This window comes from Euprymna scolopes, chromosome 10 (genome assembly GCF_053919585.1).
Source record: "Euprymna scolopes isolate OS-2025 chromosome 10, ASM5391958v1, whole genome shotgun sequence".
Classification (NCBI taxonomy): Eukaryota; Metazoa; Mollusca; class Cephalopoda; order Sepiida; family Sepiolidae; genus Euprymna; species Euprymna scolopes.
In genome coordinates this window covers 18,872,164-18,885,476 of record NC_136491.1, presented here as the reverse complement: position 1 = coordinate 18,885,476, position 13,313 = coordinate 18,872,164, and the positions used below count along the sequence as shown (strand labels likewise).

Sequence of the window (13,313 nt, the reverse complement as noted above, 5' to 3'; positions counted from 1 at the left end):
GCGAACAATACACACAGCCATATTAGTTTCTTTTTAAGCAACACTATAAAACTGTTCATTTTCAATTAATACATAACTTCCCATGCTGGCCAGATTTAATTTTTCCTTTACGCCGGTAAATAAAGAGGTTGTTTTTAATTGGCCAGCAGCCAGTTTCTTCAACAGTCACCAACGAGTGGCGTCTTCTTATTCTTTTCTTCGTCTTTTTAATAGCCATCACTAACTTATGTGAATTAATTATGCTTGGCCCATATACAAAACATGAAATAAAATAAAGCCAGGTTTGCCGAATTTCAGCGTTTTTTCGGGCCTCTTCTTCTTTTCCTACTTCTTCTTTTCCTGCTTCTTCTTTTCCTGCTTCTTCTTCTTCTTCATCACCTTCACCTTTTTATCTTATCTAAAACTTCCCCAACAATTTCATTTGTGATGTTTAAAAGACACAAAATAGATTTAATATTATTTAGTATAACTCTCTATTCGATAGTTTAAATGTTTCAAAAGTCATATCAACTTTTCCTAAAAACATTACATCAAAACATTAAAAAATGACCCAAACTGATTACGTTATATAGGGGTACCAAATTGGTCAAATCGGAAAATTATTCCCAACTCGCATTTAGGTAAAAATGCACTTTTGTATAAATTATTGAATTCATTCAAAAAGTATCGCTAACAAGAACAAATAAAATATATATATATATATATATATATATATATATTACTATAATTATTTTAATACCTACAGACACTAGTGTTTCATCCTATCGGGAATTATCAGTGCAGAGAGTTATGATTACAGCCAGTTGGAAGATTCAAACCCAGCCATGAAGCCATCTTTAACTCCATTAGCAAGGAACAAACTGCACAGCCAACGTTAACCACGAGAAATACAGTTGAAATTAACATTTCTATAAAGCATAAAGTGGACTTATGATTACAACATCATGATCTGTGCATGTGAGCTTAAGTGACCGACTTATTCCGTGAGTTCTTAAAGGAATTAAATAATTATTACTACAATTATTTTAATACCTACTGACACTAGTGTTTCATCCTTTCGAGCATAATCAGTGCAGTATATTACGATTACATATATACAGATGTATACACACTTTAAATAATTTTGAACCAAATCTTTGTTTTTTCTTTGTAGATTAAACTCATCGATCTTATTGATGGCAGCCAGGCTAAACTTTGAATAAAAAAAAACTCATTCTAAAATGCTACTGGAAGCATGGAAACGCTATTGAAGTGCAAAGACTGTTTAGGAGTGTGCATACATCTTTTTGGGACACCCTGTATATCTATATATCTTTAAAAGTGAAAATGTGTGTGTGTGTGTGTGTGTGTGTGTGTGTGTGTGTGTGTGTGTGTGTGTGTGTGTGTGTACGTACCAAATTTTCAGTCTAGAAACTCGAGATTTGACATAAGGGATATTGAGATTTGGAAAAATCTTTTTAATCAGTTTTCGGCCAGAAATTTGGTTGTAACGGGATCAAAGTTCAACGATTTGACCTTTGAAAACTACCAAACTCCTCCGCCAATTTTGGGTCTAAACACTTTAAATTTTAAATGTAAGTTACTTGGACATGGATCAAACTTTTAATTTGAATTGTGCTAAAAACAATAAATGATAAGGGGTCAAAATTGGAGCATATTTGACCTCTGCAGTCTCTACCAAATGACTCAGCCAATTTTTGGTCTAAATATTTGAAATTTTACATAAAGTGTACTCAGACATAAGCTTTTTAATTGGTTTTTGGCCAAAAACCTTGCTGCCAAGGGGTCAAAGTTCAAAAGATTTTACTTTTGCGGTTTCTAGCAAACTATTCAGCCAATTTTGGGTCTAAACGTTTGAAATTTTACATAAAAGGTAATCAGACATGTAGCAAGCTTATTAACCAGTTTGGGGTGAAAATTTGGCTGCCAAGAGGTCAAAGTTGAAAGAGTTTAGCTTTGCAGACTCTATCAAACTATTCCGCCAATTTTAGGTCTAAACACTTAAAATTTTAGATGTAGGTTATCTGGACACGAGTCAAACTTTTTAATATATATATATATATATATATATATATACATATATATGCACATAAAGTTATGAACAGTACATAGGCCTGAGCAAAGCCGGGCTGAACTGCTAGTATCTATAAAAGTGAAATTGTCTGTCTGTCTGTGTATCTATGTGTGTTCATTTCCCTACCAAACTACTCTGTCAATTTTCAGTCTACTGACTCGCAATTTAACATAAGGGATATTGAGATTTGAAAAAATCTTTTTAATCGGTTTTCAGTCAGAAATTTGGTTGTAACGGGGTCAAAGTTAAACGATTTGACCTTTGAAAACTACCAAACTCCTCCACCAATTTTGGGTCTAAAAACTTGAAATTTTAGATGTAGGTTACTTGGACATAGATCAAACTTTGAATTTGATTTGTGCCCAAAACAATAAATGTTAAGGGGTCAAAGTTAAAAAAAAATTTGACCTTTGCAGTCTCTACCAATTGACTCAGCCAATTTTTGGTCTAAACATTTGAAATTTTTTACATAAAGTGTATTCAGACATAGGGCAAGCTTTTTAATCGGTTTCTGGCCGAAAATGTTGCTGCCAAAGGGTCAAAGGTCAAAAGATTTGACCTTTGGGTCTCTAGCTTACTATTCAGCCAATTTTGGGCCTAAACATTTAAAATTTTACATAAAGGGTATTCAGGCATGCAGCAAGTTTTTTAATCAGTTTGGGGGCGAAAAGTTGGCTGGCAAGAAGTCAAAGTTGAAAGAGTTGATCTTTGCAGACTACCAAACTCCTCTACAAATTTTGGGTCTAAACACTTGAAATTTTAGATGTATGTTACTTTGACATAGGTAAAACTTTTTTATTTTGATTTGAGACCAAAATAATAAATGTTAAGGGGGTTCAAATTGAGGCCCGAGTTATAAAAAATTTACCTCTGCGGTTGCCAGAACATGAGTTAAACTTTTAATATATATATATACATATGCACATAAAGTTATGAACAGCATAAAGTTATGAACAGTACATAGGGCCCAAGCAAAGCCGGGCTGAACTGCTAGTATATATATATATATATATATATATATATATATAGAGAGAGAGAGAGAGAGAGACATATATTAGATTTAAGAATTTATTGCTTGACAAAAGGAATATATATATAGAAGGGGTTATATTAATTTCCTTAATTCATGGATTTTCAACAATGGCTCATATCATCAGAGGAAATGAAATGCAATTTAACCACGAAACTCATATATTGCTCTATTCTTAAATATTGAGCTTTTCCTTTGTGGCTAGGATCTCCTTGAAAGTATTACTTCAAGTAATATCTATCAGGATTGTTGATCTAAACTCAATCAGTGTCTTATCTCGCTTATATATATATATAATTATTACTATAATTATTTTAATGCCTACAGACACTAGTATTTCATCCTAGTGGGAATCATCAGTGCAGGAAATTATCACTAATCTGTAGAAAACTCTTGTCTGGATCATCACTGATTAAGTCTTATGGAAATGAGAGAGATAAGAGATGAAAAAAAGATACCTGAAGTAAGAGTTTATCAAAGCTTGAACATTGATCCATTTTTGGTGTCATATTAACATTATAACATGAATTCAAAACAAAATTAAAATAAAATTAAAATAAAACAAAGAATTTGCACAAAAGCTAATCAAACAAAAAATCAACTTGATCAATTCTTTTTTTTTTTTTTAATAAGATCTGAGCAGATGTCATTAAAGGTACTTCATTTGACAACAGATGATACTTCGTTTCCAACTAATTAAGCTGGAAACTACACTAAAGGTAATGCAAGACTATTGACCTGTCCAGAGTTCACAAACTAAGATTGTTGCAGTCAGTCAAGATTAGAACAATGCAAGACAATTATGCAAACATTAATGCACAGCTATACACAAACAACTAACGCTTAAATATTCTCAAGTCACAACAAGATTAAGTTTGTTTTATGGTTTTTCACAACTTCAGAATTTCAAATTTCAATCCTCCACTCTATAATAAAGAGTAACATATATATTTCTTTTTGCTTTCTCTCTCTCTCTCTCTCTCTCAATCCCCCCCACTCCTAATCCTTCATTTTCTCCTTCTTTCTTCTGCTTATTGCCATATTCAATTGTTTTTTACTAAACCTTCTCTCCCTCCCAAAACTTTCAACTTTCTCTGACATGCGACTTGTTGATCATTGTATTACACCTGCAAACCCTTTTTTTTTTTTCAACACACAAAAATAAGTTTATCAACAGACACACTTAATGAAACTCGGTGTTCAATTTAAATCACTATTCCTCCCACCCACTAACGCCCCACTTTAATAATTTCAAATTTATATTGTCTATATATCCAGCTGTTGATATGGGTTATGCTTGTATCTGAATGATATTGCAAAAAAGGTTGAAATACGACTTCTCAATTTTTATCCTTCATTTTTAGAGAGTTCGCAACTTTTATGGCCTTTCTTTTTTTGAAGAGCTCATTTTTTAAAATTTTTTTTTGTATGGTGTCAAATGGTTCAAGGTCGCCTGACGAAGTCTCATTGACTGAAACAGATGACTGCTTGTAGCGAACAAATGTAACTGTTTACCTTCAAATAATATATATCAAAAACTGCCTGAAGACGACTGATGAAACTCGGTTGAAAGTACTTGCAAAAAAGCTCATTAAGCAAAAACACTGTGCTATTTAACAATACTTGTCTGAATATATATATATATATATATATATATATATGTATTATTTATTATTATTATTATTATTATTATTATTATTATTATTATTATTATTTCTGTTGTTACATTTTGTGTCCAGCTGTAGTTGTAGTTGATTTTATGCTGATGAGCGGATCATAACAAATGACCATAGGCTATCCGCCCTTTCTTTTCTCGGGCCTCTAGTAGTTTCCACAAAATTCTGGTGGTTCCCCACAAGGCAGTCTTCTTAAGCATTCCGAAATTGCAATAAATCCTAATTTTCTCAGTCCACTTGTCAAATCCTTTTGTCACATCCTGAGGGCTCCCATCACAATAGGTATAACTTCTACCCTTTTCAACTTCCGAAATCTTTTTATCTTCCTTTTCCTACATTGTTTTCGGACTTTCTCTTTATTCACTTTTACCACATCTTGGGTTTGCTTAAGCTTACTTTTTATTTCACTCTTCAAATCTTTCTGCCACAAAGCACTTCTATTATGTCCCATTTTAGCACTCCAAAAATCACTCCAAAACTTTTTTGCATTCTTCTGAAATTTGGTATTCCATTCAAGCAATTTGATCTTTTATTGACTTCTTCATAGAATTGTTTATGGTGCAAGCCAAACAAGCTATTCTGTCTAAACTGTCCAATTCTTTCTGACAGGTTCATAAGAGTAGTAGTTGATGGGCAAAAATCAGAAGCTCACAGTATTAATGCTGGAGTCCCTCAGGGGTCGGTCCATCCTGGGCCCAACTCTTTTCCTGATCTACATTAATGATCTTCCAAATCACATCCTTACATCATTTGTAGACATTTATGCTGATGACACTACCATCTATGGTAGCACATCTAAGTCAGTAAATGACCAAGTTCTCTCCGATTCTCTCTCCTCTGATCTTGAGCACGTGGTACAATGGGGAAAGGAGTGGCTGGTTACTTTTAATGCATCTAAAACCAAGCTTCTCTCTTTACATCATCAACGTTCTGATCCCCATCTGGCATCAGTTGAAATGAATGCCTCTCGTCTTGAGGAAGCCTCAAGTTTTGACAAGCTTCTGGGCTTGACCTTTACTCCTGATCTTAAATGGAACATGTACATTAAATCTGTTGCCAAGGCCACTGGAAAAATGGTGGGATCTTTCTATCGATCCAGTAGATATCTCACTGCTGATACAATTCTCTATCTATATAAGAGCCAGGTACGTCCAAGGATGGAATACTGTTGCCACATCTGGGCAGGAGCTGCTAGAAAGGACTTGCCCTGCCTTGATAGAGTTCAAAATAGACTTTGTAGTCTCATAGGAGATATCCTTTTCTCTTCCCTGCAACTTCTATCTCACAGAAGAGATGTTGCAAGTTTGTCTCTGCTGTATCGTTATTTTTATGGAAAATGGAAAGTGTTTGACTGAGCTTCAGTCTATGGCCCTCCCCCTCACCTCGCCAAACTTTCACAAGAAACAATAGTCTAGCTGAAAACACTATCAATAATTCTTCCCACTCGTTATCTGTGCCTAAACCTAAACGTAGATTCCATGAACAAAGCTTCTTTCTTAGAACTGCACACCTGTGGAATTGTCTTCCGTTTTCCTGCTTTCCAGCCGGCTACAATATGGTTGTCTTCAAGTCTAACGTAAACAAGTTCCTGATGAGCCGTCCCACTTGTTAACAAATTTACCGAATTTCCATTACTAACGATTATTATACTGTCCAGTTTCTACTGTGCACTCTTTAACCCTTATCCTTGAGTGGCCTCTTGGCCTTGATAAGTGGTGATGCCTATGTAAAAAAAATAAATAAATAAATAATTCTCTCTTTGTATCTCTTCTCTTTTGTACTTTTTGCTACCATTTTAATCATTGAAATTATTGACAATGAAATGAGCTTGTGTAGGTTTGGCCATTATTCCAAAATAGCTTGTTTCAAACCATATTTTAGTGTTAAAAAAAAAAAAAAAAATGATAACTGATCTACACTCATGATTACTTCAACTTTTGCGATGACGCCATGTTTGTTAAAAGTTAAAATTGATTTCACATAATTCTGATACAATTTAATTTTCTATAAATTACTCTTTTTAGTCGATTGTTATTTCTTTTTAAATTTTTTATTTTTACTAAATCATGGTTTTAAGTAATTATTTAAGAATAGTGTCCAAAATCGCTGAAGTCTTTGTTTTTTTTACTCTTTTTCACTCCAAACAAAGCATATTCCCACTTGAATGCAAGGGACTACTATTTGGAGTGTGGGGAGTTGAGCAGCAAGATGTCTGCTTGGAGTACATTTAAACTACTGTAGGTTAGTACAGTTATGGAAATAAGAAACATGGAGGGATATAAAGTCTACCAGTTTGAGAGAAGAAATTAGAGTAGCTGCCTTTCTTGCATATGGGGACTGCTTGTCGGGTTAGGCAGGAGTATTTACGTCGAGGGGGCACAAGTGTTATCAATTCATTAAAGCACATTCCATTAAAGTTCTTGCAAACCAGGCACAGGGCTGCAATATTGTGACAATAGGACAGAGATTGGAGCTTGGCCGATAATGCGGGACCTATTAGACTGGAGCCTTGTTTTTTGGACCAATCTAAGAATGAGACTAGTGGTAGATGTACTAGCCCAGACGTGGAAACAATACTTGATGTCTGGGCGAATTGTGCCCTTGTAATAATATAGGATACTTTTTGGTATGAGTAATTCAAATGTGTTTCATTGCCAATAATATCGAAGACTGGGATTTTATGATGAATATATATTGTTTGAAGTAACTGAATGGTCTTCAGTTTGAATAGTAAATCTCGTATGTCCCCATATGGAACAAATGTGGTAGTCGAAGCAAGAGTTCTTAGCATGAGGCTTGCGTACATTTCAACGTCTCGCCTAAATGTCTCTTCCAGCTGGTATCTATGGCTTAACCAGCTAATCACAACATTGCAGGAGGAAAGACCCGGATGTTCTTATATTCTTTACATCACTTGCCCCTGGGCTAAATTTTCCCGGTAAAATTTAGCTTTAATATCTTCTTCTCTTAGAGTTTAGACAGCCTATTTACTTTTTTTCTGAGTCTTTTCTTACTCAAGCCTTGCCGTTACGACCTTTGACTCGCTGGTATTTCTGGTCTTTAATTCGGAGATACTTCCATCGGAGAATTCTGACAGGAATTTCAAATGAGTCATATGGTATTTTCACTTGAATCTCTTCCGTACTTTACATGACCTCTGTAGTGTGCCTGGGTCTCAACTGATTCTAATGTCTTTTGTAAACAAAGTTGTTCCCTTTTATGTCATATATAACCTGTCCAATTCTTTTAGTCACTATTCCTCTTCCCAAAACATTCTTCCAGCCCTAAAGTTTTGGAAGAAAACCTTGTACTCTGGACTATAGACTTTAATTATTTGTTGTTCTTTATTGAGCGTGTCTTTGCTCGAATAGGCACAGCCTATAAAATACAGAGCTCATCTTTCTCATGAACATTAACTCTGTTGGCTATAACTGTGGTGTTGTATTCGGGGTTGGTGTGTTTCTGTAAACTGCCAAAAATTTCTGAGTACTTTTTTCATTTGTGTCCAGGCATTGATTCTTCTCCAGAGCTCGATTGAATGTGTCCGCAAATGTTTCTGCCATTTCATTAGATTTTGGATGATAAACTAGCGTTGTCACGTGCTCAATTGACAATGATTTGCAGTATTCCTTAAATTCTTTTCCTGGGAACCATGTTCCATTGTCACTGACTGGAATCTTCCAGAGTCCAAAATGAATACAAATTTCGTTTAGTGCATATATCGTATTTGTTGCCGTCGGATGTCTACATTTAACAATTTCTGGTCACTTTGTGAAATTATTTATTTAAAAAATTTCTTTCAAATTGATTCATTTTTTTTAAGAGACTAAAATTTTTTGTTAACCTTAACCTAACCATATGTATTTGTTTTTTTATATTATTATCATTATTATCGACATCATCATCAGCATTCAAATCGTAAATTGTTTCGTCAATTTCCGGTATGTTGTATAAATCGCAATCAGAAACATTCGGTCCGATATGCCCCCCCCCCGTCTTAAGCATCTGAAAATTATTTTGGAGCAAATTCCATCTAGTGGCTTGTCGAATGCGTGAAGAAACAAAAAAGGTAAAACTTGCGGAGAATACCATGTTTTATGGTTGTTGCAAAAATGGAACGGAAATTTGAATTTCGTTCCATTTTAATCTTGTTGTTGTTGTTGCCAGCCCCCCCCCCCAAAAAAAAACGAAAGTAATCGAAAGAATAATATTCAACAATCGTACTTTATGACATTCTATTAACAAAAACGAAATAATTTCATTTTTAAACAAATAAAATCAATTTGGTAAACCGTTTTGGCGTTTTGGTATATTTTTTACACAAGTCCTGGACTTAAAATCCAACTCACAGTTCACTTTTATTTATTGAGATTGTCGGACTGACTTCCTCATCTTGGTTGTTAATGTCACAACGTTTCGGCCATTTTGCCCTCCGACCTTCATCAGGTGTTTTGTATCGAACTGGGGAACCGTTTGTTAGGAGTCTCAAACCCAACCCTTTATTATTATTATGGGGGTACCGTGTCGGACTCCAGCTAGGCTCTGAGACATAGTTGCTGATTCTCTGTTTTAAATGTTATTTTTCACTGCCTTCGTTCAAGATTGAACTCAGAACATATACTCCATCCCATGCTGTTGCAGAAAGGTTTACCAGGGTGAAACATGCCGCCCCCTCAAAGTAAGGGTGTAAGAACACCGAAAAGTGGTAACTAAAGGGGAGACGGGAAAATCGGGTATAGCCAACCATGTCTGGATGGAGAGGGGGGTCCTATGGGATGAAGTAAAAATGATAAACAGAGAGACCCACTGGAAAGTGAGAAAACTTAAAGAAACAGCTCACATGCTCGGACATAACAACCTACTGAGCAAACCAAGCGTGAGCTGAATGCAATTTGGACACCTCTAATAGAGAGAGAAAACCTTGAATAACAACATAGGTTTAACATTAACAAAAACCAACTAAGAATTGTCCTAGTGACATATGGCCGAGTGGTACTAGACGTTGTATCAAAGTTTACAGTTACCCAAGAGTGTGAAAAGTAACATTCAATACAGAGCCTAGCTGGATAAATGAAAACACCTCATCTCAAAAATACAGACAATCACGGTTCACATTGAAAATATCGACTTTTAGAGGTTTCTGTTATGTTTACAACGAATAAACACCCCAACTTCCCCATGTTAAGAACGGCTTTCGGAATAGAACCCCAACCGGCGCTTATGTCAACGATAAGGGAGATAACCAGCATAAACATAGCAAAAATAAGAATATTTTGCAAGATACAATTTGGGACGCTGAAATAATCAGTAGAACAATGAAAGAATGTTAAATGAAGAAAAAAAAAAGAAAAGAAAAAAAAAAAAGATTACACGATTACTGTAGTCGAAGTTGCTTCAGCAATTTCCGGAAAGGAAATAAGTTAGCGAAGTTAATTCAACGAACTTAAAAATATAACCATGTTAAGTAGCAAAATAAACTTATTAATTAAAATACACAAAACAAAAGTAAACAACCTGTTACAATGAAACGATGTTAATTAATCAACAAAAAAATTTAAATAAACGTGTTAATTAATCAAGAAGTTGTTGCCCAATTAAAGAAAAATACTTATTTAAGAGAACCCCCCTCCAAAAAAAAACCAACAAAAAAAAACACTTTATCTTGTGCAGAATCTTTGCAGAATCTTTGAACGTTGTTATTTTTTCCGAGTTTAATCATTGACAGAAATGACTGATTACCTAAAATAAAGAAAAACAAATTTATTTTTTAATTTTTTATTTTCGTGTTAAAAAAAAATTACATTGACGGTTTTAAATACTTCAAAAAAAATTTCTATATTCGTTGTTTTGTGTATGTTGATTTATTATGCGCCCCAAATTATACTTTGCAAAACGAAGCTACAGAATAGTAAAAAAAAAAAATAAATTAATTAATTAAACTTTAATCATTCATTGACGGTTTAAATACTTCAAAATCTCCTTCAAAAAACTTTTAATCATCCTGACGCTGACTGATTATCTAAAAATAAAGAAAAAAAAAAAATTTTGTGAATGTAATCATTTTTTTTTTTTTTTTTTTTTTTCATTTACCGTTCTTTTATTGTTCTACTGATTATTTCAGCGTCCCAAATTATATCTTGCAAAATATGCTTATTTTTGCTACGTTCATGCTGGTTATCTCCCTTAGATTTGATGATCCGTTGACATAAGCGCTCCTCCCCAACCTCCCATGTTGAGAAAGGCTTTCGGAATAGACACCCCCTTGTCAACATACCCGAAAACCTTTAAAAGTTGACATGTCGAATGTGAACGATGTATTGGACGTAATGTAAAAATGTAGCAAATTTAAAACGGAACGAAATTTAAATTTTCGTCCCATTTTTACAACAATTGTAAAACAGAGCATTCTCCGCAAGTTTTACCAAAAAGATGTTTAGTTCTCTCTCACTGCAAGAACTTACACATCAGGGTCGGAAAGTGGGATTGAGAAGTCAGAGCCCCAAAGAATGGGTACTGACTTTCCAAAAGTGCCTGAGCAGCCCTATCGGCATTCCCCGGTTAGGGTACCTGAAGCGTCATTAGCAATAAACTCCTTCTCAAAAAGAGGCAAGGCCTTGGAGGGTGGACCTCCTAGAACTGCACAGAACTAAACTCTCACTGCAAAATCAACAGGAACTAAATAATTACAGGAAGTCTGTTGATTTTGGGAGGCGAAGTTAAAAAAAGATTCAACATACCTGAGTTTTTAAACGAGTCGAATCCTATCTTCTCCACGTGTTGTTCCAAACTTTTTAATTTTTTAATTTTTTTTTTTATCTATCCATTTTTAGAGGTTCGCTTTGTACGGGGGGTGACGATTATTCTTCCTTTCAATGCTACGGGCTTTATCAATTAAATGACCTTCTCTCTTTTTTTTTTTTTTTTTTCTTTCTTTCTTTCTAACGTTGCTAAGTCAAACAAAATACAAATGGTCTAGTTGTCAATTTTTACTGACTTCTTTTCTTTCTTTTTTTTTAAAAAAGGGTCTGCTTGATTGGATAAAATAAAGTAGAAACCGTCCTTATTTTTAAGTACTGTGGTTTCAATTCGAATGTAGATTTTGATAGACGACAGGGTGAAAATGGAGAAAAGGATGTGTTTTATTACGTCAATAATAAAAAACACAAAAAAACGTCATAAACAATAATAAAAAATATGACGTACATTTTTGTTTTTAAAATAACCGTTGCCGTTACGGTATATATATATATATATATATATATATATATATATATATATATATATATATATGTATATATGTATATATATATATATGTATATATATATATGTATATATATATATGTATATATATATATGTATATATATATATGTATATATATATATGTATATATATATATGTATATATATATATGTATATATATATATATATATATATATATATATATATATATATATATATATATATATTACTTTAACGGCAATTTAGCATTCACCGTTAAATTAACGACTTTTATATGTTTTCGGGTATGCTGAAAACGAATACAATGTAGCCCGGATATAAGATACTTCTTATCAGAGCCATGCAACTCTCTTATATCCAGATTATAATAACATCGTGGTTTCTTATATCCGGGTTACTCTGTACATTAACACAGGCTCTAATTTGGGACCAGAAAAAAAAAATCTCCCTTATATCCGTTTTTCTTATATTGGGATCTCTTATATCCGGGTTACGCTGTATCACATTTAAATTTGGAGCAGACAAGTAGTTTTTTAAAATGTTAAGACCTTTATTATCCGAAGTAATCATTATGTTTTTTTTCTGGTGGTCATGTTTTTTCCCAACTGAACAAGTACTAATGCTTATGCGTGTTACAAAACATCAGCCTCCTCCCCATGTTAAGAATGGCGACCGCCACTGACATTTATTAAGTAACACATTGGAACTCGTCTCTCTCAATCCAATACTGTAGCAAATTTAGCTGCTTCCACTGCATGAATTTTTACCTATACCCTCTCCCAGTAAAAATGAAAATGGAAAGCAGAGTAATGTCCTTTTTTAACCACGTTTGAGGAGTGAAAATTTTCTGTAGAAGTTAACCTAAATACCCGATTTTTTCAGGAGATATTAACTTAAATAATCAATAAATATTAACTACCCATGCGGGGGTCGCAGAAATACCTGGATTAGGACCCAGGCGCGGGGCGAACCCCCTCAGAGCTGATGGACCCGTAGGTCTTCCCAGGTCATCCGTCTAGGAGAAGGAAAACTCTGAAACTAAACCTAGGGGAGGGAGGCCTCTTCAGTCCTGGACGACAACCTTCCTAGAGCTGGTGACTCAAACAAATCACCGGTTGGCAAACCTAAACTGCTTAAGGAGGAGATAGGCTCTGTCTATCGCCCGGCTTTCATACTCCTTCTTTGCTTATTGGCCAGGCATAGAGGTACTATCACAGGGACTCGTCTGAATCACCCAGTGGTTGATCTTGTTTCCTAACTAGGGCAATGAACACCGCTTTTCCCCGCTCCCG

General features: G+C 34.3%; 1 protein-coding gene across 1 annotated transcript in view; it reads right to left on the bottom strand.

Annotated features, from left to right (window-relative positions):
• The window catches only part of LOC145285833 (EF-hand calcium-binding domain-containing protein 6-like), a 288,961-nt gene extending 277,080 nt beyond the window's left edge, over positions 1 to 11,881 (bottom strand). The window contains exon 1 of the mRNA XM_080134267.1: positions 11,518 to 11,881. The gene's annotated coding sequence lies outside the window, so the exon portion shown is untranslated. The remainder of the gene's footprint in view (positions 1 to 11,517) is intronic.
• Positions 11,882 to 13,313: the final 1,432 nt, after the last annotated feature.